This window comes from Toxorhynchites rutilus, chromosome 2 (genome assembly GCF_029784135.1).
Source record: "Toxorhynchites rutilus septentrionalis strain SRP chromosome 2, ASM2978413v1, whole genome shotgun sequence".
Taxonomy (NCBI): domain Eukaryota; kingdom Metazoa; phylum Arthropoda; class Insecta; order Diptera; family Culicidae; genus Toxorhynchites; species Toxorhynchites rutilus.
Genome location: NC_073745.1, coordinates 4,211,636 through 4,237,907, shown reverse-complemented (window position 1 = coordinate 4,237,907; position 26,272 = coordinate 4,211,636). Strand labels below are relative to the sequence as shown.

Genomic DNA, 26,272 nt, shown 5'->3' with positions numbered 1-26,272 from the left:
TGATCTGGAGTTCCCCGCAAGGGTAGCTAGGCCGAGCGCGTTAGTACCAGTGCACCAGTCCACCTAGCTGGCGTTATATAGTTTCGGCCGCCGAAGTGATCGAGTTAGCCGGCAAAGCTGCTCGCGACGATAAGAAAACCCGCATTCGGAACAGAACACATTCGGTTCGGTGGACATCAAGACAACAGGCAGTTGCAGCGAGTGGCGAGCGGCAAACGCAATCGCAAAACGGCAGCAGGTAGCAGAAGAAAAAAGTTTGTTCTTTATACAAACGGCCTTGGTGGCAAATCCAGAACAAAGCGGCATCGAGGGCGTTCGAAATGGTTTTTTTTCAAAACCACGAGTACTAAGTTTTCTAAATTGGGACCATTCCATAAAACAAGGCGCTTTTCAGGGCCATTAAACCTTCCATAAAAGAAGGAAATACAGTTCAATGCTTTCTAAAACAATATTCAAAATAATAATAAAACACAAATTGATTTTTTCATAATTTGTTTGCCAGGATATGATGAGTATGTGAATTTGGCAGTTGTTCTGAGCTTATTGATTTTCTCTCAATTCTTAAATTGCTTCTAGATTGAAAGTACAGTAATTTACACTTATCTCGATATTTAGCTAATTGGACGGACCTGTAATGCGACATATTTAGTTGGACATCTTTGTAAACATAGAGTTCGGGGTCCAAATTATGACCCCACATTGAAAGTCGACACTGTACCGCTGTCATCGCAAATGTTCAATTACAGGTTAAAATTACCTCCAATCCGATACTGAGTGGTGGTAATGCGACGTGTCATTGAATGTAATTTACTGTACAACATGTCACAAGCAGGATGGGGAGAAATTTTCCAACTGTGAAAGCTGTGGCGAGTGGCAAACGCAATCGCTAAACAGGAAGGTTTAGCCGAACAAGATGGGGATATCCAGTGATAACAAAACAATAAACTCTTTAGATTAAAGATAATTTTGTGATCCTGAAAAGGACCCTTTTTAGCCTGCATGTGAATCCAACGAGCGAACAAATCGTAATGAATGTATTTTTTTGCCATCGCTGCCTTTTAACGCTCATTCGTTCGTCTCGTTGGACACGCCCCTTTGGCTGAGTCTGCCGATTTATCTCTATCCTGTGAGCGTGTACCGCTAGGGTATAAAACGCGCGGACCTCAAAAAAATATCTCATTTTCTTTCAAACCGTAAACCAGTGTGGTTGTACGGCATCGTTTAACATCGCATCGCATCACATCATAAAAAGAAAACAAGCAGCAACGTGGACGTGTGGACGTAACAAAGGAGGACAAGTTAAGGGAAAGGCAAAGTCTCACTCGAACCGTGCAGGTCTTCAGTTCCCTGTTGTTCGCATTCACTGATTTCTCCGCAAGGGTAACTGGGCCGAACGGATTGGTGTCGGAGCACCAGTATACCTAACAGCGATTATAGAGTTTCGGCCGTCGGAGTGCTCGAGTTGGCTTGCAAAGCTGCTCACGACAATCAGAAAACACGCATCAAGAACAGAGCAGCTTCGGTTCGGCGCTCATCAAGGCAACAACTAGTTTCAGCGAGAGGCAAACGCAATCGCAAAACGGCAGCAGGTAGAAGAAAGAAAAAGTTTGTTTATACAGACTGCTTTGGTGGCAAAACCAGCCACCGTAAAACACGGCGCTTTTCAGGGCCATTAAACCTTTCAAATAAGAGTTATTAAAAGTTTTTCACAATACCAATACACTATAAGTGACATAATATGACATATAATATAAACTGATTTTTTTTTGTTTATACTTGTTTTTGAACTTATTGGTGGTTGGGGTCTTTTAAATTGTTCATTCAGTTTTCACAAACCCATGTATGGTTTCCGAATTAAAAGTGGCTTCAAATTACAACACATTGTATGCAGGATGGCATTAACGAATTTTCTCGGTAGCAAGAACTGCTTTCTTTGGTTGATAACTGATGTTGTTAATTGACTGACGTTACATCTGCATTGCATAGAGAAATAACTAAGGAGCAACACGATGAGCTATGTATTTCCTGCTGCTCTGTTCTTATTTTAAAGGGCTTTAATTCGAAGGTCATCCGTCCCTGTATTTACTGTTGGTTTTTCAGAACGCTTATAGCTCATTTATTTCTCGACAGATCGTAGAGTTCGTCTCCAAAACCTCAGTTCTTTTTCATTTTTATTTACTTTGTTTGCGGAGACTACAAATCTTACAATTCATTCGTCTCCGAAACCACAGCTTAAGGTACGGTAATGTGCTCAATAGTGAAATATATGATAGTGAACGAGCTGATGACCACCTATGCATTCCCTATCACAGCCAGCCATCATTTTGATTGTACGATATGTGTATACGCCGAAAGATGCCCGACGTTGAACATTTAATAAGTACAAAGCCTTCAGAAAAAAATTAAGAATCAAGTTTGTAAAAAAAACGCAAAAACACAACACCAAAGGTTCTTTTCAGAACCCCCAACATGTTCATAAAGAGTAAACAGTAAACTAATACATTTTTCAGGTAGAGAGGTAGGTATTCACGTAGGAGAAGAAAATAAAACAATATATTTAAAATATATATTTAGCAAAAGCTGTCCCCTTTGTATAGTCCTACGTCACTCCGGTTATGTCACCGACATTACCCACCCGTCTTTTTTTCTTCAATTTTTAATAATTTTAGTTATTAGATTAGTTTAAAAATAATTGTGAAGTCTACAAGAGTTTGAGCATCGCGCGCGTGAACCGGCATAGTAAAATTTGAAATTGAACATTGGCAAAAGTGATTTTTTTCTTTGTTTTTGTTTTGTTTAATAAGATCGATCCATTCCAAGGGCTAGGAATAGCTAGGGATAGCTCAACCGGAATACTTGTAAATTTATCCTTTTGACAGATGATTGACGAGATCTTTCTGTGTTGTGGCAGATCTCATTGCAGATTCAGATTGACGCGATTATACCCCAGGTTGAATGAAGGGCCTGAAGTATCGGCTGGAATTAGGCTTAGGTTTGCTCAGCTGTCTGGTCTCGAAAACGATTAACAGATCGTTGTCGGGTATCCAGTAAAGCGGGATTTCCTTTGTAAATTCAAGGCTGGTACTGACATAGGTATTAGGTTCAATTCCTGATCGGTCAAGGGTCTTCCCGGGTTGGAAATTCTCTTGACATGCCTTGGGAGAGTTACTGGGCCTGAAGTGTCGGCTAGAATTAGGCTCGGGGTTGCTCAGCTGTTTGGACTCGAAAGCGATCGCATTAGTAGATCGTTCTCGGGAATCTAGTAAAGCGGGAAATCCCTTGTAAATTCATGGCTAATGCTGATATAGGCATTGGGTACGATTCCCGATCGGTCAAGTGTCTTCCCGGATTGGAAATTCTCTTGACATGCCATGGAATATTTAGCGTTCAGATAATGCCCTTACTTGTTCTTTTGATAAACAATCTATGCCAGTGGTACAACCGGACCGTTTTTTGTTTTTAACTTGCTTACTGGTTGATTTGATATTACAAAGAAACTCCTCCATATAATTATCCACAAGATAACTCGTCCAGCTCAAACCTATGTAGGGGAAAGAGGTGGGACCATCATCATTAAAAAAAAAAAAAAAAGAATAGTTCGTTTGTTTTTCTTTGTTATCTGGAGAAAAGGATTGAATAATGTATTTATAATACAAGTTTGTAAGTTTACATAAATACATTAACCAAAACCAAACTTTAAGCTCGTTATTCTCGAAATCATAGAAATGTGACATGGTCCGGTCTGACTTGACACTTGTGTTGTACTTATCGCATCGGGTCATACTATACGGCTATTTAAAGACGACAATCTGTGCTACAAGTGTCATTTTGACAGTGTTGTGATTGTCCTTTTCAGTCTCAAGTTATAGCGCGTCAAACATGGAGTCCACCAAGCAAGAAATTCGTCATATTTTACGTTTTTACTACCTGCGAGGTGAAACGAAGGCGGCCGAAAAAAATCGTGTAGTTTATGGACCCGATACTGTAACGATTCGCACAGCACAGCGTTGGTTTGATCGATTTCGTTCTGGTGTAGTGGCTGTCGAAGATACACCCCGTACTGGTAGGCCAATCGTCGTGGAAACCGATAAAATCGTTGAAATCATTCAAGTAGACCGGCATGTGAGCCAGGAACTGGGTATAGACCATAAAACCGTTTGGAACCATTTGCAGAAGATTGAATTCCAAGAAAAGCTGGATGTATGGGAGCCACACGAGTTGACTCAAATAAAAATCTTTTAGACCGAATCAACGCCTGCGATGCGCTGCTGGAACGGAACGAACTTGACCCATTTTTGAAGAAGATGGTGACTGGTGATGAAAAGTGGATCACGTACGACAACCTAAAGCGAAAGAAGTCGTAGTCGAAGCGCGGTGAGCCGGCCCAAACCATCACCAAGCCCTGATTGACGGCCAGGAAGGTTTTGCTATGTGTTTGGTGGGATTGGAAGGGAATCATCCACTATAAGCTGCTCAACTATGGCCAGACCCTCAACTCGGTTCTCTACTGTGAGCAACTTGACCGTTTCAAGCAGGCGATTGACCAGAAGCGGCCAAAAATGATCAATAGGAATGGTGTTGTTTTCCACCAGGACAACGCTCGGCCTCACACATCTGTGATTACCCGCCAGAAGCTACGGGAGCTCGGATGGGATGTCCTATTGCACCCACCGTATAGTCCGGACCTGGCTCCAAGTGATTATCATCTCTTGCAGTCCATGCAAAACGCTCTTGGTGATACTAAGTTGGCCTCAAAAGAGGCTTGCGAAAACTGACTGTCTGAGTTTTTTTTGCAAATAAGGAGGGGGATAATGAAGTTGCCTTCTAAATGGCAACAAGTTTGCGAACAAAACGGCGCATATTTGACTTAAATTGGATTATTTTAAGTATGTTCAATAAAGCGTCAAATTTCGATCAGAAATACGACATTTCTTTTTCCCCAACCCTATATAACTTTCTTAACTTTATACAAAAATAGTAAACATAGTTCGACAATGTTATAGCTCCAATTATTTTAATCAACTTTGTAAAACAATATTCTAGGTTACATTAGGGTTACCATGAAAAAACAAGTTTCTTGTCCAACTTTTTTAATTCAAATTCTGCATGAAAACTGTTATTGGACGACTTTCAGAGCCTACTAAGATAAACATTTTGTTATGAAGAACTTGTCTTGATAACTCATAACACTCTCCTTGCCATTGAGAAGACAATCTGGCGTAGTGGCAACATCCGTACCTCTCACGCTAAAGGTCACGAACTCAGTTTTCGCTTCTGACATTCTTCCGAAATGGAAGTAGAGTGACGAACCAACCAAAAGTGTTGAATGTCACTATAATTCAGAAAGAAATGAAAAATTTGTGTGTGGTTCTTTCTGAGGAAAACATAAAAAATGTTTATCGGCACCATTCTAAAGGGCACATTGACTCTACATAAGGTAAAAGTATCAAAAGTATTTAATTTTTGGTATTTGAGTAAACTAAATTAAAATTATGACTGTTTTCATGTTTAATTTTAAATCTAAAAGTTAAAGCAAAAAAACACGATTTTTATGGTCATCAACTTAGGAAAAAAGCGCTAAATCGGTTATATAAAATGATAGAAAACAACTTTGTTCTACAAGGTTGATTAAAATAACTGGGACTATAACATTATCAAACCATGTTTACCTCTATCTATAAGCATAAAATGAGTGGGTTATATCTATGATATAATCGCAAGGTTGACGTGGGACTACCTTAGCTTAGCAATTATTTGTTTGTATTGATTAAATTCTTGATTGAATGCAACAATTTCCGTATTCAATTGAATTCAATATATTTGCTTCGTGGGTAAAAAGATTGAACAGATGCCATGTAAGGTCAATTAATGCATTGTTATAGATTATGCCCTTCGTTACAAGTAAATTTAATGACAGTCATTTTACGTTTGGTATGATGCCTAGGACAAAATATGTGAACGGAAGAATTATCAAATCATTTTATTTTACATTTCCCTTTGAAGTTTGCATCTCTCAAGTGTACGTACTTCTCGAAACGCGAATTTGCTTGAAACTTGAAAGTTCATTCGCCTCTAGTGTATGCACGATTTTTCCAGGTTCCTAAGTTTAGAAGACCGTGTTAGAAAAACATATTCTAGTCTGCACAAAGGCAAGCGAGTACAAAAGTATTCGCAGTTTGCATTTATTTGCAAAGCCGTTTTCCCCAGACACCTTGCCCAGCAAACATTAAATCGTATAACTTTGCACATGATAAGTTACATATGAATTCGTATCAAATCACAATCGCATAAAATATCAATCAAAATATGGATCATGTATATCTAAACACGTATAAAAGGCAAAAACACGATTTTCCATGTCATCGATGGATTGAGTGGTAACATTGTCGGATAAAATCGCATATCAGTCCAAAAAGCATCGCATATCGTTATATACGGCTTTATATGCGTACAAAATATGGCATATACGTATATCGCCTCCACTTTTGCTTGTATATGCTAGTTATATGCATCATATATCGTACAAATGTGTCTTGGTTGTATGTATATCGCCTCCAATTATAGCTATTCATACGACTTAATGTTTGCTGGGTGGTTTTGAAGTCTGTGTTAGGCAAACACCTGCACGTATTTGCAATGCCAATTTCCCCACGCTCCATGGATTAGAAGACTGTCTTAGGGAAACACATTTCAGTCGGAACAAAACTGCTCCCGACTTGCATGAATTTGCAATGCTGATTTTCTCCAGGCACCATAGTTTTGAAATCTCTGTTAGGGAACACATTTCTGTGGGAGCAAAAGCTCTCCCTACTTTCATGTATTTGCAATGTTGATTTCCCCAATGCTGCTTGGTTTTGATGGCTGTGTTGGGGAAGCTGTAAATCGGGCCAATCAAAACGAGGCAGTTAGGGCGTTTAGATAACGCTTTACATTTTACAGTTATTCAATTGTTTATCTAATGAAGAATGACATTTTATTAATTGCGATAGATGCGTAGAAATATTCCCTATCAATCGATGCAAACATCTTTCCGATCTAGTAAGAAATGTTCGAGTTATAAGCATTCGAAATCTTTCATTTTTTCCTGCATGTTCTGTGGTTAGGTTCTCATTTTACCCCCCATATATTCCGGTTAGACGTAGTCCCACGTCAAAAACTTATAATTTTAATTTAACCAAAAATTTTGGTCATCCTATATTTGACAACATGGGAATGAGCGCGCCATCATATGTGACAATGTGATCCTTAAACGAAAATGGGCACCCTAATTAAGAAATAAAAAAAAACGTGTGTAATATTTTGCGATAAGGAACAAAATTGCCACTTTTCACGAAAATCTGAGAACCACTTTTGCCATGGAATGACTGTCTAAATAAACATTAGGGAAAAAATCGACCCTAAAATTTCAAATAGTTACCCTATACAAAATGTTCACCATCTCAAAAATACACCCTATGCAAAATTTCAGCTCAATCGGACTTAAGGGAGAGTGGCGCACAGCGGTCAAAGTTTGAGTTTTGGGAAAATCGAAAAACCACCCAAGGGAGAATAGAAACAGAAGATGTCACACCGCAATGCAATTTTGATCTCAGTGTTTACAGTGTTTGTTCTCAAGTCCGATATGAAGTCTAGATGAAGAGATTCATCGCGTCGATATTCCCGTCAAGTGAAGAGTGTTTATTAGGATGCCAATGAAAATGGTCATCTCGTATTTCAAACCGTTACCCCATAAAACTGTTCACCATCTCAAAAAACACACTATACAAAATATCAGCTGAATCGGATTAAAGGGAGAGTGGCGCAAAGCGGTCATAGTTTGAGTTTTTTGAAAATCGAAAAATCTCCCTAGAGGGGAGTAAAGGAAATCGGGGTTTTCGAAAATTTTTGTTTGGTGTCAAATGTCGTAAAATTGGATGACACATCAGGATTTACAGTTATCTAGAAAAAAAATTTTTTCTCAAAAATCGACTTTTCAGAGAAAAAATCGACCAAACACAGAAAAAAAAAATTTTATAAAAAAAAATTTAGATCGCAGTAAATCTTGACAAGTAATGCAATTTTAAGACATTTGGCATAAAAAAAAATCGAAAACCCCAATTTCCATTACTCCCCTCTAGGGAGATTTTTCGATTTTCAAAAAACTCAAACTATGACCGCTTTGCGCCACTCTCCCTTAAATCCGATTGAGCTGATATTTTGTATAGTGTGTTTTTTGAGATGGTGAACATTTTTATGGGGTAACTGTTTGAAATACGAGATGACCATTTTCATTGGCATCCTAATAAACACTCTTCTTTCTTGACGGGAATATCGACGCGATGAATCTCTTCATCTAGACTTCATATCGGACTTGAGAACAAACACTGTAAACATTGAGATCAAAATTGCATTGCGGTGTGACATCTTCTATTGACGTCTTCGACAAAAGTGATTAGTTTAACAATACCTAAAACATTGTCAAGTACACTACATCGCTATCTTGACTTTAAACAAAATTAGGATTAGTTGTGATTTTTTCAAATAAAAAATAATAATAATAATGTTGTTGTTAGAAAAATGTTTTCCCTGTAAAAGTACCCATCTTCTGATATATGGGTGACTTGATAGAAATTATAAGGCCTATTCATATAATTAATTTTTTTAAAAATTCTAAAAAAATACGTTTTTGAAAAAAAAAAATTTCAATTTTTAAAACAGTTTTTTTTCAGTGCAATAAAAAAACATTTTTTTAAAAATTTAACAATTTACTATACACTGGAGTCGCTTTTTATGCGGGGGATACGTGCCGCGTAAAAGAAAACCGCGTAAATTCCGAAATTCGCGAAAAAACCGCGTAAATTCCAAAATCCGCGTAAAAATAAGCCGGGTAATTTTCAAAATCGGTGTAAAAATCTAACATAAAGTGAATTATTAGTTTAAAATGCAACCCATATTCTAACAATTGATCACCATCAATCACCTGATATTTTTGCATGCTTCAGTCGTGCTACCTGTATCTTCTTTTATTTCTCAGCTAATCAAACTAATCAGTGATACAATACAAACTTATTTCGTGAAAAGTCACATCAATTAGCATATTGAATTTTTACGCGGTTGATACGTGCCGCGTAAAAAAAAACCACGTAAATTCCGAATTATGCGTAAAAAACACCGTAAATTCCGAATTATGCGTAAAAAACCGCGTAAATTCCATAATCCACGTAAATTCTAAAACCCGCGTAAAAAGCGACTTCAGTGTATTTCATCGTTTATTTAGAACTTTGTTTGAATCAAAAAGCTTTTCAAAAAGTAGTCTTATTCTTTTTTGAAGATTTGAAGTATGCAAAAACTGGTCACTGGTGCTGCCAATGGCCAATTGAGTTGGCATGAAATTCGTCTATTGAGTTGTATTGAAAATGGGACTGTCAATAATTTCAATCACTACAAACATTACCAGCTATTTTTGTTTGTGGATAAATCTTGTTATTTCTGGTTGAAACTGCATTGGATTCTATTAAAACGTCATAAGTGTAAAGCGAACCAAACAGGTTCGATAAATCGGTGACTAATCAATTAAACTTATTGTTTCGTTGCGTGCGGATCAATCATTGGATCCTGGAGACGCCTATCTTATCGAAAGTTGTGATGTGGTCGCGTGAAGTGATAACACAGTCGCGTGGTAATCCATCTGATTTATTCGCGAACTCATAAGACATGTGTTCGACCAGTCTCCCAAACATGTACCCATTAAAGTGTCCGAGGAGAGCGAGAGCTTGCGAAGTCATTGTTTTGACAGAGGGCGGATGGTCAAAGCGAACGGTTTTCGGTCGTTATCTTCGATCGAAGCAAGAACACGAGACCGCCGATATACCCCCACCAACACTTTGCACTGACCAATTTATTGCGTACCTTTTTTTTCGTTGTTTTAGCATGCGATGTGTGTCAATCACCGAGCGATCGGTTTCCGATAACAACGCGCGCGGTTTTCTGGCGCAAATGTGAATTCAATGTTCTTTTGGTCAATTGATTTCGCGGCTGTCTCTAATCGATTTCCTGTTGCGCCTCCTGCAAATAAACTCGTGCAGCATCAAACGTGTCACGCGGTAGGTGAAAGTGAAAGTGGATAAGCCCAATTTCGCTTCTGGGTTTAATCAAATTAAATCCCGACCACTTTTAGTTGAATAAATGTGATATCGGAGGTCATCTCGTGTGGAAATGATGCGTGGAGACATATTAATTAAATTTTCAGCCTTCAAATCCAAATATAGTGCAGATGTCGGAAAAATCTATCGGATTATTCTCCGATATATTGTGAAGAACGAATTTCCCTCTGACAAGGGAAAAATACATATTTTTTTAATAATCCACTTTTGTTTATCGTCAACATAAATTGTGAGTGAAAATATTTTTTTCCAAATCTGCTTCAAGTACTAAATATTAAGCGGAATAAACGTGCAATGTGGAAATAAACTGCAACCACTTGATTGCGTTGAAGCTTTGTGTGGGGGGACAGCACAATCGTGAACATGAAAATTTGCAAACGATTACGGATTACAACTGTTCCTCCTCCCGAGAACCGATAACCGATTGTCCTCAAATGAATTACGTTCGGTCTATTAGCGCCGGAAAGGTAACCAGGTAGTCATCGAAATGTGGCGACGTGAAAGGCAATTAATTTTACAAGGAAGTGAACGGTGAATTATGGAGAAATTGATAACGGAGAGGATTCAGCATTTGAAACGGCATCCAGGAGGCTCGGTGCAGGAAATTTATCATCCCGCAAATTGTGTGTAATAGAAGTAGCTGGTGAAATTCATTATTTACTAACGCATCATAAAGGTCGTCTGCGTTAGACAACTTCCGACTGATATCCGTTGTCATTGTTATGCGATGGATTGATGAAGATCTTTCAGACAGCTGTAGATTTTAGTTTTAACTGTGATGTTTCAGCACTTTGGCAGAAGGAACTTCACAACTCATTTGTCCGGCAAGTTTGTGCTTTCTTCTTGTTACATATAATAAATTATTGATTCTATCTGATGTAAGGAGATTATTCAAACTCAATACAAATTACTGGTAGAATATTGGAGCAATGAAAAAAAAACTATTTCTATTGACTTATCCGGTGAATGGCGCAAAAGGGAAACGAAATGTTTTCTCAACATCCGGGGATGTAATGTTGAAGAGAATGATTTTCTCTGAGGGATGAAAAAGAATTTGAGAGGTATTCAAAAGAACGTGATTGAAACAAGAAAAAACGGGTCCAGTTCAAATGAATATATTTACACTACATGCTGACTGATGGGGAATCGTTTTCACCTGAAGGAAAATAAATATTTGAAGTACTCAATTTCTTTTGAGTTAATGCTTCTTGTTTCGCGATTCGTAATGAAGATAGGAGATAATTTAGCATGAAATCTACATTTTTACAGCCGTCCAGCGCCGGTTGTGAAGCCAAATTCGTTCACAAGGCGAGTCACAATGCGCCTCCATTTTTGCCACAATCGCACAGCACAGAAAAAAACTTGTTCATTGTAATTTTCCCACCGTTTTCCGTTCATCGTTTCACGCAAATGCAGCCAAACAAACGATTTCCTATTTTAACGCACAATTGCCTTTCATCTTGAGCGAGCGATGAAGATGTTATTAGAGGCATCGGCATCGGAAGATCCCGACGAAAAAATAAAAGTGATGCTTAGATCGAGAAGGCTGAGGGCATCCGTTCCGAGGGCAATTTCTTTTTTCCTCGACCGCAGCAAAACGATATCATAGGACTGATGTTTCTTTTTTTTTCTCTCCCTCTCTGTATTCCTTCCTTCACCGCTGGCCCGTTCCGCAGGGAGGGATGCTCCGACGCCAACAGTCGCGCCATCCAATCGCAATGACATCGTCAGGTAATAATGAGAGGACCAGCGTCGGTAGCGATAGCACACGAGATTAGAATCTGCCCTTTCGGCGAGCAGCGGTACAACGGACGAGAGTGGGCCAACCCACAACCCCAAACGGCCTCTGTCCGTTTCCCGGGCGGTCTGCAGAGGGAAAGTTAAGAAGTTAAGAGTGAAAAACTACTCAAAGGAAGGTGGTTTCCCATTTTGAGGTTGGGACGTTTTTTTTTTGCTGCAGTCAACCGAGCAGATGTGAAGGGGAGCAAGACGCACTCGTTCCAACTTTTGTCATTTAGAGGTAAGTTTTTGTTCCAAGATGTTGTGTAAGTAAACTTTTAAGCCACTATTAGCAAGTTTGGTATATGAGAGTTTGCATTGTAAACTGTAACCATGATATGTTACTATACGGTACAAGAACAAGAAACACACCTCGATGGAGATGTTACTGTATCTATTAATTAATTACTGCTGCTTAAACTATTTTCACTTCCCCTTACAACTGTATTCAATTCATCTCCTAGTTTTCTAGTCTGAAATACGGAAGTTGCTTCATGAACCAAAGTTGGTGGCATTCTTTATTATTTTTCAAAGCATCTAGATTTTCTTGATCCCGTGCAGTGTCCGATGAAGTAACGGAAAAGTTAAATCTTTCTTTGTTGTTGACCAACAGATGACGTTATGAGGACTTTGTGCGTGTAGTTGGAGATGGTTAAACGTTTATATGGAAGTATGAGGAAAATTCAGTGTATTGTCACGTGTGAACAATTTTTATGGCAGGTTATTTTTTGTGAATATTTGCGAGAAATCTTCTATGCTTTTACACTTCTTTATTGACAACATTTCGCATACAGAATTCTCGTTGATAGTTACGACCTAGGTAGTGCGGACAGAATCAAAACGGCTGTCAAAAAAGATCCAATTGAAATGTCAAAAATGATCCATTGATCAGGAACGTTATTTTTCTTATGATAATCAACACTATGAAAAAGGTATTGTTTTTTTTTTATCCCATTTATTTATTTATTAGACTCATTAGCATTTTATCTGTAACAGAGCCGGGTTTTTATCGTGTACATGTACATATATTCATGTTTCTATAAATTGTAAATTAAACAGTAGTAGTAGTAGCCATTTAGGCGTTAGGTTTTCCGTTCCATTACATTGTGGTAAATTACACTGTAGTAGCCATTTAGGCGTAAGGGTATTCTATCTGTTCTTCCATTGTTCAGCAGACCGGACAGCGGAGACAGTTGATATTGATCATTGTTGGGTTATTTATAGAACAGCAGCCCGATGTTTCATGCAGAGCAGAGCAGTTGTATGGATGAATCGATCTTTGTTCCACCGTGGATCGATCTCAATCGCTGATGATGGTCGCGTGGACGTAGTTATTCTATAACAACACAAAGATGGTCAAATTGAGGGCCCTGAGTTTGAACTCACGATCGATCGCTTAGTAAGCGAACGCGTAACCGAGTGGCTACGAAGACCCCCAAAAAGGTATTGTTATCAAAGGCAAAAATAATGAAACTTATAAAATGAACGAACTACATTTTTCCGTCAATTTTTCAATTGACCATTGCATCTTTGAAAGAGCATCTTATATTGCAAGGTATCAGAACCTGACAGAATATAAACAATCTACGAATAACGCTTAGTTCGCGCTTCTCCACTGGCCCAACAACAACAACAACCAATCTCAACACACAATATCTTTTCCACGTTGCCAGTTGATGAAATGGAAGCGGACACAGCTAGCGGGGGCACACCGTTTATTTTCAAAGGGAATCCCCGGCGCAAAAATGTGACCACTCCCAAAGTTCAAGAACAAGTCCCCCCGGTGATACCCCCAGTTAGCTTGCCTAAAAAATCGAGTGCAGCGGACAAGCAAAATCAGGTTCCTCCTGGCTTTCGTGGGAATAGTTCACCTTCGAACGACCCAGCACTCGAGGGGACATCAAAAACCCCAACTGTCCCTGTTTTTCCGTCCAGCTCAACTTCCCAATCGGGATTTATAAAGTTGTCTGACCTTTTGGATCAAATCTTCAAGTGTTTTAATGTTTCCGACTCCATCAGAACCATTGTCATCTCAATGCTTCCAGTATTAAAGACAATTTTGCAACAATTGATGCAAACATGGCCCCTCCTTGCAATGATTATCTCTCTTGATGTCTAATTCAAATAGAGAGGTCGGAGATATCACTGTTTTACAGTGGAATTGTCGTAGTCTTATCCCTAAATTGGATACATTCAAATTTTTAATTCATAAGTTCAATTGTGATGTTTTTGCTCTGTCTGAAACTTGGCTTTCTTCGCGAGATGATCTCTCTTTCCATGATTTCAATATTATACGCTTGGACCGTGATGACAGATACGGAGGGGTACTATTGGGGATCAATAAGTGCCACTCATTTTTTCGAATTGACCTTCCACCTATTGGAGGGATCGAAGCTGTTGCTTGTCATGCAAACATCAGAGGCAAAGACCTCAGCTTGTATTGGCCTCCGAGAGCTGCGGTTAGCCGCAAACAACTTGATGACATGTGCTCACTCCTTCCTGAGCCACGATTGATATTGGGAGACTTCAACTCTCATGGAACTGCCTGGGGGGAACAGTACGACGACAATCGTTCATCGTTGATATATGATCTTTGTAACAGCTTCAATATGACCGTTTTGAATACTGGGGAAACAACACGTGTTCCTAAACCTCCTGCTAAACCAAGTGCTCTTGACCTCTCGCTTTGCTCGAATTCACTATCGTTAGATTGCAAGTGGAATGTAATCCAGGACCCTAACGGTAGTGATCACTTGCCAATCAAAATTTCCATCACCATTGGGTCGAATTCTTCTGAATCTATAAACATGGCATATGACCTCACAAGACACATTGACTGGAAAAAATATATGGACGCGATTGCTCTAGCCATCAATTCCAGAGATGGTTTACCTCCATTGGAGGAGTATAACTTCCTTTCTCGTTTGATCTATGACAGCGCGGTTCGCGCTCAAACGAAACCCATCCCAGGTTCCACTATTCGTCGAAGGCCTCCCAATCTATGGTGGGATAGCATATGTTCCAAGCTTTATGTAGAAAAATCGAATGCATTTAAAGCTTTTCGGAAACGTGGAACCCCTGAAAATTTTCAGACGTATTTGGACCTTGAAAATCAATTTAAAAACTTGATCAAAGGGAAAAAACGTGCTTATTGGCGAAATTTCGTGGGTGGTTTGTCACGAGAAACGTCAATGAAAAAATTATGGAAAGTGGCTCGAAACATGAGAAATCGCTCTTCATCCAATGAAAGCGAGGAATATTCACATCGATGGATTTTGAATTTTGCACGGAAGGTTTGTCCTGATTCCGCTCATGTGCAAAAAATTGTTCGAGATATACCACAAGATAGGTGCGATCTTGATTCCGAGTTTTCGATGGTAGAATTCTCTCTTGCTCTCCTTTCATGAAACAATGCTGCTCCGGGATCGGATAGAATTAAGTTCAACTTGCTGAAAAATCTCCCTGATGTGGCGAAACATCGCTTGTTGAACTTATTCAATCAGTTTCTGGAGAATAATATTGTTCCCGATGATTGGAGACAAGTACGAGTTATAGCTATTCAAAAACCCGGAAAACCCGCGTCCGACTTCAATTCGTACCGCCCAATAGCAATGCTGTCTTGTATACGGAAATTGTTGGAGAAAATGATCTTGTTTCGCCTCGATCGATGGGTTGAAACGAATGGCCTACTCTCAGATACACAATATGGGTTCCGCAGGGGCAAGGGGACGAATGATTGTCTTGCGTTGCTTTCTTCAGAAATTCAAATGGCTTACGCCGAAAAAAAACAAATGGCTTCAGTATTCTTGGACATAAAGGGGGCCTTTGATTCTGTTTCAATAGAGGTTTTGTCAGACAAATTACACTCTCGGGGTCTGCCGCCTCTATTGAATAATATGTTATATAACTTGCTTTGTGAGAAACATTTGAACTTTTCTCACGGAGATTCGGCAGTAAGTCGGGTCTCTTACATGGGACTCCCCCAGGGCTCATGTTTAAGCCCCCTTTTGTACAACTTCTATGTAAGCGACATCGACAATTGCCTTACACAAAATTGCAGCCTAAGACAACTTGCAGATGATGGAGTGGTGTCTGTCGTAGGATCAAACGAATCCGACCTGCAAGGACCCTTACAAGATACTTTGAACAATTTTTCAACCTGGGCCATTGGGCTAGGGATCGAATTCTCCACGGAGAAAACAGAGATGGTGGTTTTTTCTAGGAAGCATAGACCAGCAAAACCAAAGCTTCAACTTTTGGGTAAACCGATCACTCATGCTATGTCATTCAAGTATCTTGGGGTCTGGTTCGACTCCAAATGTACTTGGGGGGCCCATATTAGGTATCTGAGTAAAAAATGTCAACAAAGAATAAACTTTCTCCGTACAATTACCGGCACCTGGTGGGGAGCCCATCCCGAAGATCTTATTATGTTGTATCGAACAACTATTCTCTCAGTGATGGAGTATGGCAGTTTCTGTTTTCAATCAGCTGCCAAAACACACCTCATTAAACTCGAGCGAATTCAGTATCTTTGTCTCCGTATTGCGTTGGGATGTATGCCCTCAACGCATACCATGAGTCTCGAGGTTTTGGCAGGCGTACTCCCACTAAAAGATCGCTTCAATTTATTATCTCTTCGGTTTCTCATCCGGTGTAAGGTTATGAATCCATTGGTGATCGGAAATTTTGAGCAATTGATCGGGCTAAATTTTCATTCTGGATTCATGAATTCATATCATGAATTCACCTCTATGCAGGTTGTTCCTTCTTCGTATATTCCCAACCGTGTTTGTTTTCCTGACTACATCAATTCCTCTGTACATTTCGATCTGTTCATGAAGGAGAAAATCCATGAAAATCCAGATTATCTTAGATTGGGGTTCGTTCCTACAATCTTCAATGCAAAGTATGGGCGTATCAATTGTGACAATATATACTTTACTGATGGGTCCTCTATGAATGAGTCCACAGGATTTGGAGTGTTCAACGTATTTTTTAGCACCTCACACAGTCTTCAGAATCCTTGCTCGGTATATATTGCTGAATTGGCAGCGATATACTGGGCGCTGGACAGCGTCGCCTCACGACCTGTTGAACACTAATACATTGTAACGGATAGTCTTAGCTCTGTCGAAGCTATCCGTTCAGTGAGGCCGGAAAAGCACTCGCCGTACTTCCTTGAGAGAATACGAGAAATTTTGAGTGCTTTATCCAGACGCTGTTATGTCATTACCTTTGTCTGGGTCCCTTCACATTGCTCAATTCCGGGTAATGAGAGGGCTGACTCATTGGCAAAGGTAGGTGAAATTGAAGGCGATATTTATCAGCGTCAAATCGCCTTCAATGAATTTTATTCTTTAGTTCGCAAAAATACCATCGCTAACTGGCAACGCAAGTGGAATGAAGATGAATTGGGCCGGTGGTTTCACTCGATTATCCCTAAGGTTAGCCTCAAACCGTGGTTCAAAAGTCTAGACTTGAGTCGGAACTTTATCCGCACCTTCTCCCGACTCATGTCCAATCACTGTTCGTTAGATGCACTACTCTTTCGTTTCAATCTTGCCAGCAGCAATCTCTGCGTTTGTGGCCAAGGTTATCACGACATCGAGCACATTGTTTGGTCGTGCGAGGTGTATCTGGTCACCAGATCGAATTTAGAAAACTCCCTTCGGGCCCGAGGAAGACAGCCCAATGTGCCGGTGAGAGATGTGTTGGCTCGGTTAGACCTTGATTACATGTCCCATATATATGTTTTCCTTAAAGCTATAGATCTTCGTGTGTGATTGTCCCTACATCCTTATACCCTCCTTTCCTTCCTTTGCGGGTAATTCGTCCCCTTGCTATAAATAGTAGAATAAGTTGAAATGTAAATAAACTATAGATATACGAATAGATTTAAGAATTGAGTGCTCATCAACATTGTTACTATTTCCTTATATCCCATCCTTCTCCTAAAAATATGTCACCCTTCTAAACTCGAGCACACCGCGAGTAATCGGTTTTCCACCTTACTAACCATAGATGTAAGAAAATTGTTTCTATATATATATATATAGTTTTAAAATATATTTAAGAATTCGGCTCCTTTAAACTTAAGTAACTGAGCCTGTAAAAATAAACGAATTAAAAAAAAAAAAAAAACGCTTAGTTCACTCCAAGATTTTAATGTGGGAGCAAAATTCGACATTGGCGAATTTCGATACGTACATACATAGCAAAAGCGAAATGTTTTGAAAACGTTTTATCCTAACGTCGGTGAAAACAGCTTTGCTAGTGAAGCTGACCGAATTAAATCCGCTTAATTATGATCCGCTAGTCCCGGTGACGAATACTTATAACGGTAGAGCAATCTGCGCTTCGTGTTAATGATGGACGTTATCTTCTGAGTCAACTACCGGCCTAATTGTGGAGAAGACATTACGGTTTCTCACGAGGTTTCTTTTCCGGTTGAAATGTAACGATGTATTTCTATCAAAATAAACCTGAAATGTGTATTTTGTGTTGTGTTTGCTACTCTTTTGGTTTTCAATAATTGAAACATCGTACTTACTCCACAGATACGGGAACCCTTATTCGGAACTAACGGATGTTTGAGTAAGGGCCGTGGTCTGCTGTTCGACGCAACTTTGTCGCGATGCTCTCACAAGAACGTTGTACGGCACTTACGTCCATTTTCCGGATTCTTGTAGTCAGTTGCTTCGTGTCCTTGGCTTCGTGTCCTCCAATTGTTTTTCTACACTAGGGCACTGAGTGAGCCAAAGAAATCCTCTATTGGGCGGCACTGGGGCAAGTTTGTTGGGTTACGATCTTTCGGCACGAACGGTATCTTTTTCTCCTCAAGATACGCCAGCGTCTTCTTGGCGTAATGGGAAGACGCCTTGTCCGGCCAGAAGACGTTCTTCCCATCCGCGTGATGTTCGTTCAGGAAGCAGGATTTTATCGAGGCACTCTTCTCGATAAATTTGTTGGTTGATTGCCAGACCGCTCGGCTTAAACCAAGGCTTTGAAATTCCCCGGTCGGAAATGGCGTTTCCGAGGGTATATGATAAAACTCGCATTCGGGCAGCCTTTCACTGAGCATCGATTTTTAATGTCCACTTTCCCTGATATAATATTTCTCCGAACGAAATAAAAACAAACGAAGTCACAGTCACGTAAATGTTTACTACTGCGATTTGAAAACATTCGATAAAAAGTGGAACGAAGAGTTGCCAGATGATTTTTGAAAAAAGTCTTTTAAAAATATGTGAAAGTCTGTTAAAAATGAGGAAATGTCCGTAAAAGGGTGCGGATCTGTAGAAATGTCTTTTATCGTTATTTTTTTTAAATTCATTGATATTTTCTGCATGCACGTAAGATTGCGATGCACGTAAGATTGTCTTTTGTATTTTATTGTATACTTTGTATATGTATATTTTGTATATATACAGCCATTCCATGCCAAACCGATATAGTGGTTCTCAGATTTCGATGAAAAGAGGTAATTTTGTTCTTTACGGCAAAAAAATTGACCCATATTTTTTATTTTTTCGTTGGGGTGACCATTTCCATTTTAGGGTGGTCCGAAAAATAATTTTTTCCCCACTTTTTTCCGAAACTGACTTATTTCACAAATTCATAACTTCAGAACCACTGAGCCGGTTTAGATTATCGACATATCTAAATGAAGCCAATGAGCTAGCTTTTTATTAAAACAAAATTGAACTTGCAAAAAAAATGGATTTAATTTTCGTAATTATCGATTGCATTTGTTTTTTATCGTATTCATCGCTTTGGACTAGAGGGCGCTTTATTTTTTATATTTTTCTTGAAAAATGAGGATGTCTTACATAACATATCTCGATTTCAGAAATGCATTTTTTTTCGTTTTTGAGATATGATTTTTCAAAGTTAACTGGTGGTCCGAAAAATCATTTTTCCCCTTGGAAACGCATGGAATGGTTGTATATAAGAGGAGTACCGGTAAGTTTTTTCGTTTTTTTTTTTCAAAAATTTTATTCTTTATTCTGCAAAAAAGGTAACAAAATTAATATTCAAAGTATTGCCCATCGCTAGCCACAACTTTTTCTCACCTTTCTGGCAATTCACGGATCACTTCGTGGAAATAATCGGCCGGTTTGTCGGCTAACCACGTATTGATCCAATTTTTGACTTCATCAAAATTGGAGAAGTGCTGGTCAACCAGGCCATGTTGCATCGATCGAAAAAGGTAGAAATCGGACGGAACAATGTCTGGAGAATAAAGCGGCTGGGATAGATAGAACCTCCCATTTCGACGGTCCAAGTATGTTTTGACCGGTTTCGTGACATGCGGCCGAGTATTGTCGTGCTGCAAAAAAAATTATAGGAGGTTGTGTCCAAGACACGACCGCATTGTTGACGTAGAACTACGCTGTTATTTTATATATGTCGTTAGTGGAGAAAGTTTTGCTACTGCCAAACCAAATCACATACAAAATTCTAAACTAAATAAACGAAATGATCTCTTTCTGTTAATCTCAACAATCTCGAAAAGAGCAGCATTGCTTATGATCAAGATTAGCGCAAATTCAATCCTAGTTGAAGGCAGTTTTGCGACTGGCACGCGAACCCAAATAGCTTATAACATTCCAGCACGACGTTCAAGATCCTTGGTAGTCCCACAACCTTAACGCCTGCTCCGCCATAGCGTCAGTTCAATGCATTGATGAAATGTCAAAAGCACCAACGAAGCTTTTATGATGACGGAAAACAAACAATGTTAACTGCGGCATAATTTGCACCATCAATGTGCACGGGAGGAGATACGAATGAGGTTTCAGCGTAGCGAAGATGCACTATTTTTGCGTACGAGTTATGAAGCACGCACGTACGCACACAAATATCCATATATCGGTGACTTGAAGCAACTAAATATACACACACTTATCTCCGTTTTACGCTCTTCTCCACAGAAGCCCTTTTTGTTAATATTGCCGTTCTCGATTAGCGTAGCTGTCATCATTGGTGGAGAATGTGGTGCTACTGGCACGCTAAAGCAAATCACAGACACAATTCCAGAACATTTATTTTCTCGGTGAGCCGATGCCCAGCTTGATGATTCCCTACACAATTGTTTAGCTCAAAACATTAATGCAATGGCGTCAGTTTGATGCAATGATTGCAATGCTAGAAACATCAGCGAGTGAGTGTCTTGGTCACGTCCACAGCTCAGTCAGAAACGAATACATGTGATGGCGCAAAAGAAGGAAGAACAAGCGATGTTCATTGCTTCTTTTCCTTTCCTTCCCTTCCCTTGTTGAATTAAAGAGACTTTAAACATCTTTGGTTCATTCATCTCTAGCCTTCAAAAATGTCCTTCGAAAACTCTACTCTTTCCTCGTATTACTCCTCCACCCAAATTGCCCTCGGCACTCGATCTTTCGCGGTTCAGCTCGCTCAGCAACGGTGTTGTCTAGTCGGTGTCCTCAAGAAGAATGAACGTTTGCCTCAGCGAGATCTACTGTTTATAATCTAGGCAAATATTCCCCTTCGTTATTCTTCTATTCTTTGTTCACGGAGACTTTAAATCTTACGATTTCCCCTTCGTTGTTCGTCGATAAGTTGCTCGATATTGACAGCTCTGTTCGGGAGAGCACATAAATGGTCAGCATAAATGTATGGGGAAATGAGATTGCTTCTAATTTTCATCAATTTCAACCATATACAGACTTTGGGATAGTAATGTATATCATATCAAACAAATCTTAGAATATTTCCGATTTGATTGGTATGCAAATCGTGAAAATCCGTTCGCAGCAAAAATAGTTATTAACGTTAACTTTATTTCATAAAACGTGACCTGTTTTCTGATTTGGCACCCTTAATGAAAGACGTAGTTCTACGTCAATAACTTTATCGTGTCTTTGCTCGTATTGTGGCCGTTTTTCCTTCAGTGCACGGCTCAAACGCATCAATTGTGTCGGTAGAGGTCCCCCGTAATGGTTTTATTAGGTTTTAGCAGCTCACAGTACACCACACCCAGCTGGTCCCACCAAATAGACAGCATAACCTTCTGGCCGTGAATATTCCGCGCGGCCGTTGATGTTGATGTATGGCCGGGGTATTCATACGTTTCCCGACGTTTAGGATTTAGGACTCACTTTTCATCACCAGTAACGATTCGATGCAAAAAACCCTTTCTTTTATACCGTTGGAGCAGCTGTTCACACGTGGAAAAACGGCGTTCGACGTCTCGTGGCTTCAATTCATACGGCACTCAATGTCCTATCTTTCAGATCATTCCCATTGTTTGAAACGATCGAATATGGTTTGCTGAGCTACTACAAGTGTATCTGTAAGTTCTTGTTGCGTTTGTGACGGATCTTGATCGAGTAAAGCCTCCAATTCTTCATTTTAAAACTTTTTTGGTGGTCCGGAACGTTATTCGTCTTCCAAGTCAAAGTTACCACTTTTTAACCGTTCAAACCCCTTCTGACACGTTCGCTCAGTTGGATTTTCGAAAAATAAAATATTTTCGAAAGATGTTTTTTTTACTTATTGCCCATAAAAACTTGTTTCAATATTTCAACTGCTCAACTGCTTCGCAAGTAAATTGTTTAAATCATTATGAATAGCGATAACTTCATTTCATTTCAGTCTCGATTGGTCTGCGGTTGATGCATGATACATGATGCGTCGGCTGGCCAACCTCTGTCAGTTTCACTATTACTGCCGTAATGAACAGACATGCAAAATCGTGTTCTTGTGAATGCACCCAAGAGGTAAAATATGGTTTCTCACACATTTGGGCAGTTAACTAGGTGTTCCCGTGATGATTTTTTTTTATATCACGGAAAAAATATTCCGGATGTACGGAGGATTGAATAAGCCTGTCTTGATGATTTGAGTGTTGAACATAAAAAAAGACCACAAACGAAAGATTATTCATATATTTGAACAGACGCAAGACAATTCCAAGCGAAACCAAAATATCCATTCATCCCTTTATTGAGAATCGATCTAGATGCAACTTCAAACAAATGAATGCCAATGGTATTCCTACGTTAAACTTGCGGTTACATAACTTATGTAACCCACTCCTAGTTTTTTAGTTTCGGATGGGAAAAGCTGCACATATGCATAACGACATCCTTCAACAACTGGAAGGTCAGGAATTAGTTTTCATGAAGTCCCGTTCGCAGGCTATCGACCATGTCAGGATCAAATAAATGAGTTCAGTTTTGGTTGAGAAAGCAAAACAAAAAAGCCGTAAAGTGTGTGTCACATCAAATTGCATCACGGAAATAACGCTGTAGAAATTTGCCCAGTAGACCGATCCTTTTGAAAATTTTAGACAGTAAAATATGAACTCTTAAACAACTTTTGGCATTTTCTTTTTATTCATACTTCGAGCCCAAGCCCGTATGCTCGCACCTTCCTCTTTACCCCGTCCATAAGGTTCTGTACAACGTCAGGTTGCGTTTTTTTTGAACAGAAATCCATTTTCTCTTGAAGTCCGCCTCCGATTTGACAACTTTTGGGTTCTTCCGAAGGGCCTGCTTCATAATCGCCCAATATTTCTCTATTGGGCGAAGCTCCGGCGCGTTGGGCGGGTTCATTTCCTTTGGCACGAAGGTGACCCCGTTGGCTTCGTACCACTCCAACACGTCCTTTGAATAGTGGCACGAAGCGAGATCCGGCCAGAAGATGGTCGGGCCCTCGTGCTGCTTCAATAGTGGTAGTAAGCGCTTCTGTAGGCACTCCTTAAGGTAAACCTGCCCGTTTACCGTGCCGGTCATCACGAAGGGGGCGCTCCGCTTTCCGCAAGAGCAGATCGCTTGCCACACCATGTACTTTTTGGCAAACTTGGATAGTTTCTGCTTGCGAATCTCCTCCGGAACGCTGAATTTGTCCTTTGCGGAGAAGAACAACAGGCCCGGCAGCTGACGAAAGTCCGCTTTGACGTAGGTTTCGTCGTCCATTACCAGGCAATGCGGCTTCGTCAGCATTTCGGTGTACAGCTTCCGGGCTCGCGTCTTCCCCACCATGTTTTGCCTTTCGTCGCGGTCAGGAGCCTTCTGAACCTTGTATGTACGCAGGCTCTCCCGCTGCTTGGTCCGCTGGACGAATGAACTTGACAAACTGAACTTGTCAGCTTATTGGCGACATCCCGGACCGAACTTCTCGGATCACGTCTAAACTGCTTAACTACGCGCTTGTGATCTTTTTCACTGACGGAGCATCCATTTTTGCCGTTCTTCACCTTCCGGTCGATGGTTAGGTTCTCGAAGTATCGTTTTAGTACTCTGCTGACCGTGGATTGGACGATTCCCAGCATCTTACCGATGTCCCGATGTGACAACTCCGGATTCTCAAAATAAGTGCACAGGATTAATTCACAACGCTCTTTTTCGTTCGACGACATTTTTACAAATTTACGAAAAATTGACAGTGAAGCATGGCCAACGTGATCTATACACTCTTATCTGATTATAAGCGAAAGCTGAAAATATAATTCCTAGTCTGGAGAGTGTTACATTACTAGAGCTGTTTAATCTGTTTGCTTGTTTTTCCCTTTGGAAATATACATCAAATTTTTTTTGTACCGTACAACACTGAAAAAAATCTGAAAAAACACACATATCTAGAAAACCCGTAGGAACACATTTAAATATGAATTAGAGTAGTACTGAATCTCTAGAACCAAAAAAAAAAAATTCAAAATTTCAATATTTTTTTAGTATTTGAATTTTTGATGATTTTTTTTTTGATAATTTTTCTTGATACACCGTAGTAACATTCACCTTCAGTAGTTTTTTCCAAATTAATATCACGAGGCTCTTGAGGATGGCGTGAAATAAACGGAAATGTACGTTTTTCATCATTGATCCTATGTTAAACCACATAGAAGTTCAAAAATAAACCGCCGCAATTTCTTATCTAATATTCTATACAATATTTGCCATACAGCTGGTGATTTGGTTTGGGGGCACTTTTTACTCCCTTACCCGGCCAGGCCCTTTGCTGTCAACTATGGGGCAGATATGTTTAACACGTTGAGCCCCGTATCTTTATTGCTGCACATTCATTGAACCTGCATTCACAAGAGAGCGAAAGTTCACTTAACGGGAAGCACTTGTGCAATATCAGTGTCGGTCTCAGCTCCCAAAGATATTTATTTGATAAGATTTATTTATTTCGGGTTCGGATATGTAAGAAACCCTTTTCTTTCCTTAGCTTTGAAAATGACAAACAACAATTCCGAATTTCGGAAACCGTTTACAGCACTGCCCGATTCGTTTCCCTTTATGTTCAAGCTGTCCATCAACGGTTGACAAATGGTTGTCTCTTTTCGTACTTCCGTTTGCTTCCATTCTGTGAGAATGAGGTGTCAGCCAAACGCGGTCATGGAAAATTAACACCACCCGCATATATGAAATATTGCATGATCATCTAGTCGTCTGCAGTTTGGCAATGTACAGATAATTACGCAGTTGGGGAAAGTCTTTACCCTTGAGGAAGACAACCCTATGTTTCTACATGTTAGGAACTCGCGTTGTCTGCTGCGCATTTCTGAAGAAGTCTAGCATATAAATTTAATTCCCCTGTTTTCATTTTTTTTTGTTTCTGCTTGATATCCCAATCCCATATTCCTCACCTTTCAATTTCTTCAAAACCGAATAGAAAAGGTTCAGCTTCACGCATATAAAGGAAAACTAAGAAAGTTTTTGCTGTTTCTTGGATATGGTAACTGTGTGGGATGCTCAGTTCTGGCAGCACTGCCATCGTAAGTTTAGCGATCAAGTGGGCTGGACCAAGACGGGTCTATGGTACTAGGTGAGGCCGTTTCGTCACTAAGTTGGTCAGGGGAGCGGTATATGAAAACAGTACGGAAGAAAGCAGAAGGGGATTTATTTCCTCGAAGCGTGAAAGAGACGGACTGATCACGAGCGAGCTTGGCCACAAGCGTATTGTGTTTTGTTTACAAACAAAACACAGTAGACTTCCAAGATGGCTGAAGAGTGGTTCTAGTAAGTTGGCCCACCTTAGGATATACTTCTACGCGCCTTGGGCTGGACACTCGGAACATTTTCCGCCATCTTATCAGCAGGCAGTCACCGTTCGGCTTCGGGTGGGCGGTCTCCGATTATTCCGCGGACGCTCAGGGACACACATTTCGATGATCCTGTCAGGAGCAAGAATTAAACGGGATAATCGGAAAGCGCCTTGAACCGAAATATTTTCAGGGGCTCTGCGTGGGAATTAAGTGACACTAAAGTTGCACTTTCAGAAGTGCATTTGGTTGATTCCCACCGTGTGTGAAGTATTCTATGCAGAAATTAGAAAAATCTGTTTGTTTTTTTTTCATTAAAGGTTGTATGTGTGCA

The 26,272-nt window shown here is 39.9% G+C and overlaps 1 protein-coding gene across 3 annotated transcripts in view; it reads left to right on the top strand.

Moving 5' to 3' along the window:
- The window catches only part of LOC129766408 (sodium-dependent serotonin transporter), a 139,892-nt gene that overhangs the window by 21,473 nt on the left and 92,147 nt on the right, over positions 1-26,272 (top strand). For all 3 annotated transcript variants that reach the window (XM_055766937.1, XM_055766936.1, XM_055766934.1), the window contains one exon: positions 11,819-12,162. The gene's annotated coding sequence lies outside the window, so the exon portion shown is untranslated. The remainder of the gene's footprint in view (positions 1-11,818; positions 12,163-26,272) is intronic.